Below are 5,000 nucleotides of genomic sequence, written 5' to 3'. Positions count from 1 at the left end.
CATCGACCCACGAGCCAAGTGATCCACCGTTCAGGGTAATCGTATAAATTTTATATTTCACATATATAATTTTATTCTCACTTGTTCGACCTAATATCTCTCTTCTTTCAAAGAGAAGATAAAAGTTGATACCTGAATCTCCGACCAGCGCGCGAAGGAGATTCAGGCGTCGCCTTGGAGACGACACCGAAGCCTTTCGAGACGAAAAACGTTCAAGTAATATGTATATATTTCTCGACGTTCCGGGCGTATAGTGCATTCAAAAACCCGCGAAAGACGCAGAAGACTCGCACGCGTGGAAACGACGGGGATATATTTTGTATCCTACCCGATACTGAATCCATCGCGTGCAGTCGACCCTCGCGTTCTTCCGATCAGACGCATCTATTGTTGCGCGCATGTTTTCGCGTCGCATCGCGCGAAACGTTGCACGAATCGTACCGATCGATCGATTGAAAGCAAATAATGAAAAAAGACTTCACAGCTGGCTCTTTGCCGGTCATTCGTCCCATGTTATCTCTTGCCGCGAAATTGGCGCGCAAGAGTTGGGTGTCAGACGCGCGGCTTTAAAACGAGCTTCACGGCCGGTCCCTTCGTTACCGCTTTCGTTCTTTCTCTCGGAACGACCATGAACGAACACGACGAGCGACGCTACGGCATACACACGTCCACGGATTCGATTAAAAAAACAGACTTCACAGCTGGCTCTTTGCCGGTCATTCGTCCCATATTATCTCTTGCCGCGAAATTGGCGCGCAAGAGTTGGGTGTCAGACGCACGGCTTTAAAACGAGCTTCACGGCCGGTCCTCTCAATTCCGTGTACGGTACACGCAAGATGCGGGTTCCACTTCCAGACTACCCGGTCCCTTCTCTCTACGAGAATCGATAGTAGAAGAACGGCTCGAAAACGCGTCTCAGAGACTAGGGGAAAAGAAGCGGTATGCGAGCGAAACGAAAACGCATTATGGAAACGTCGCGAAACAATGTTCGACGGTTGCTCGGTTCCAATCGTGCGGCCGTTTCAATTTCTCGTGCGCTTCACCGTCCCTCCGTAACTCTGGCCGATCGCGTATACCGAAGAGCCGACACGCGCAAAAACCACAGGCATTGTATACTGTGTATATATATATATATATGTTACAGTCACAGCCTTCGCGCGTTTTACTCTCCGACGCGGGGTTTCCACGACGAAAGAGAGACAGTTTCGTGGCGGGTGACTCGGCCGAATCGCTACGACGGGTATTTCTATTATAGAACGAATCATCGCCACCCTTTACCAGTGCCCGACGAAGGAATCACAAGGTCATCTGGAGTTTACAATGCCAGCGACGGTAATTCCAACGAAGACCCGATAAGTCAACTCATCGTTCTATTTCTCCCCGTACAGAAAAGCGAATCGACGCTAATGCACCTCGCGCAAGCACGAACGTTCTCTTCGCGTGGATCGTCCCATCGTCCAAAGATGTAAAGACGCATTGGAGATCGTGGTCTCTGGCGGGCTCATTGCACGCCCCACTGCATATCTTTCCTCGAATCGAGAATGATTCGTCCACTAAGGCTGCGAAACTACGCGTCGAGGAAACTAGGGGAAAGAAGCGGGATGCGAGCGAAACGACAATACATTATGGAAACGTCGCGAAACAATGTTCGGCGGTTGCTCGTTTCCTCCTGCGGACGTTTCATTGCTCGGGCGCTTCACGTCCCTCCGTAACCTTCGCGCGATCGCGTGCCCCGGAGAGCCGGCAACCGGTGAACCACAGGCGTATAAACTATAGTCTTCTATAGCAAGCCTTCGGCGGTTACTCTCCGACGCGGGGATTCCACGACGAGAGAGAATTTCGTGGCGGGTGACATCGGTCGAAACGCTACGACGGGTATTTCTATTATAGAACGAATCATCGCCACCCTTTACCAGTGCCCGACGAAGGAATCACAAGGTCATCTGGAGTTTACAATGCCAGCGACGGTAATTCCAACGAAGACCCGATAAGTCAACTCATCGTTCTATTTCTCCCCGTACAGACAAGCGAATCAACGCTATCGCACCTCACGCATGCACGAACGTTCTCTTCGCGTGAATCGTCCCATCGTCGAAAGATATAGCCGCTTGGAGATCGTGGCCCATCAAGTTCTTCCGTAACTCCTGCGCGATCGCGTACCCCGGAGAGCAGGCAACCGGTGAACCACAGGCGTATAAACTATAGTCTTCTATAGCAAGCCTTCGCGTTTACTCTACGACGCGGGGATTCCACGACGAGAGAGATTTTCGTGGCGGGTGACACGGCCGAATCGCTACGACGGGTATTTCTATTATAGAACGAATCATCGCCACCCTTTACCAGTGCCCGACGAAGGAATCACAAGGTCATCTGGAGTTTACAATGCCAGCGACGGTAATTCCAACGAAGACCCGATAAGTCAACTCATCGTTCTATTTCTCCCCGTACAGAAAAGCGAATCGGCGCTATCGCACCTCACGCAAGCAGGAATGATCTCTTCGCGTGGATCGTCCCATCGTCGAAAGATGTAAGACGTACAGAAATCGTGGTCCATCACGATTATTCGTAACTCTCCGAGTCGCGTATCTGAGAGTAGGGCAAACGGAGAACCACAGGCATAAATAATACTATATATTTCTTATATAGTTAGCCTTCGCGTTTTACTCTCCGACATGGGGATTCCACGACGAGAGAGAGTTTCGTGGCGGGTGACTCGGCCGAATCGCTACGACGGGTATTTCTATTATAGAACGAATCATCGCCACCCTTTACCAGTGCCCGACGAAGGAATCACAAGGTCATCTGGAGTTTACAATGCCAGCGACGGTAATTCCAACGAAGACCCGATAAGTCAACTCATCGTTCTATTTCTCCCCGTACAGAAAAGCGAATCGACGCTATCGCACCTCGCGCGAGCACGTAACTACTCTTCGCGTGGATCGTCCCATCGTCGAAAGATGTAAGACGCACGGAAATCGTGGCCCATCAACGTTTTTTTGTAACTCTGCCGATCGCGTATCACAGAGCCGAGACGCACATACCACAGGCGTATAATACCGTTTTCTTTCGTATGGTAAGCCTTCGCGTTTACTCTTCGGCGCGGGGTTTCCACGTCGAGAGAGACTTTCGTGGCGGGTGACATCGGTCGAAACGCTACGACGGGTATTACTATTATAGAACGAATCATCGCCACCCTTTACCAGTGCCCGACGAAGGAATCACAAGGTCATCTGGAGTTTACAATGCCAGCGACGGTAATTCCAACGAAGACCCGATAAGTCAACTCAACGTTCTATTTCTCCCCGTACAGAAAAGCGAATCGACGCTGTTGCACCTCACGCAAGCACGAACGTTCTCTTCGCGTGGATCGTCCCATCGTCGAAAGATGTAAGACGCACGGAAATCGTGGCACATCACGTGTTTTCGGAACTCTGTCGACCGCGTATCTCAGAGACGACGCGCGCGAACCACTGGCATATACTATTATATATCGCGTTTTACCCTCCGACGCGGGGATTCCACGACGAGAGAGAGTTTCGTGAGCGGGTTGACTCGGAAGAAACGCTACGACGGGTATTTCTATTGTAGAACGCATCATCGCCACCCTTTACCAGTGCCCGACGAAGGAATCACAAGGTCATCTGGAGTTTACAATGCCAGCGACGGTAATTCCAACGAAGACCCGATAAGTCAACTCAACGTTCTATTTCTCCCCGTACAGAAAAGCGAATCGACGCAATCGCACCATACGCGTGCACGTAAACAACTCTTCGCGTGGATCGTCCCATCGTCGAGAGACGTAAGTTTTCATAGTATGAATTCGCGTTTTACTCTCCGACGCGGGGATTCCACGACGAGAGAGAGTTTCGTGAGCGGGTTGACTCGGAAGAAACGCTACGACGGGTATTTCTATTATAGAACGAATCATCGCCACCCTTTACCAGTGCCCGACGAAGGAATCACAAGGTCATCTGGAGTTTACAATGCCAGCGACGGTAATTCCAACGAAGACCCGATAAGTCAACTCAACGTTCTATTGCTCCCCGTACAGAAAAGCGAATCGACGCAATCGCACCATACGCGTGCACGTAACAACTCTTCGCGTGGATCGTCCCATCGTCGAGAGACGTAAGTTTCCATACTATGAATTCGCGTTTTACTCTCCGACGCGGGGATTCCACGACGAGAGAGAGTTTCGTGAGCGGGTTGACTCGGAAGAAACGCTACGACGGGTATTTCTATTATAGAACGAATCATCGCCACCCTTTACCAGTGCCCGACGAAGGAATCACAAGGTCATCTGGAGTTTACAATGCCAGCGACGGTAATTCCAACGAAGACCCGATAAGTCAACTCAACGTTCTATTACTCCCCGTACAGAAAAGCGAATCGACGCAATCGCACCATACGCGTGCACGTAACAACTCTTCGCGTGGATCGTCCCATCGTCGAGAGACGTAAGTTTCATAGTAAGCCTTCGGCGTTTTACTCTCCGACGCGGGGATTCCACGACGAGAGAGAGAGTTTCGTGAGCGGGTTGACTCGGAAGAAACGCTACGACGGGTATTTCTATTATAGAACGCATCATCGCCACCCTTTACCAGTGCCCGACGAAGGAATCACAAGGTCATCTGGAGTTTACAATGCCAGCGACGGTAATTCCAACGAAGACCCGATAAGTCAACTCAACGTTCTATTTCTCCCCGTACAGAAAAGCGAATCGACGCAATCGCACCATACGCGTGCACGTAAACAACTCTTCGCGTGGATCGTCCCATCGTCGAGAGACGTAAGTTTTCATAGTATGAATTCGCGTTTTACTCTCCGACGCGGGGATTCCACGACGAGAGAGAGTTTCGTGAGCGGGTTGACTCGGAAGAAACGCTACGACGGGTATTTCTATTATAGAACGCATCATCGCCACCCTTTACCAGTGCCCGACGAAGGAATCACAAGGTCATCTGGAGTTTACAATGCCAGCGACGGTAATTCCAACGAAG

The 5,000-nt window shown here is 50.6% G+C and overlaps 1 non-coding gene across 1 annotated transcript in view; it reads right to left on the bottom strand.

Moving 5' to 3' along the window:
- LOC143176156 (5.8S ribosomal RNA) overlaps window positions 1-38 on the bottom strand; it is a 155-nt gene extending 117 nt beyond the window's left edge. Inside the window, exon 1 of the ribosomal RNA XR_013000745.1 lies at window positions 1-38. This exon is cut by the window's left edge and continues 117 nt beyond it. This is a non-coding gene — a ribosomal RNA (5.8S ribosomal RNA).
- Between the last annotated feature and the right edge of the window lie 4,962 nt (window positions 39-5,000).

This window comes from Nomia melanderi, unplaced genomic scaffold, assembly GCF_051020985.1.
Source record: "Nomia melanderi isolate GNS246 unplaced genomic scaffold, iyNomMela1 scaffold0396, whole genome shotgun sequence".
In the NCBI taxonomy this organism is placed as follows: domain Eukaryota; kingdom Metazoa; phylum Arthropoda; class Insecta; order Hymenoptera; family Halictidae; genus Nomia; species Nomia melanderi.
The sequence above is the reverse complement of the archived record's forward strand: the minus strand, read 5'-3'. Positions and strand labels throughout refer to the sequence as shown.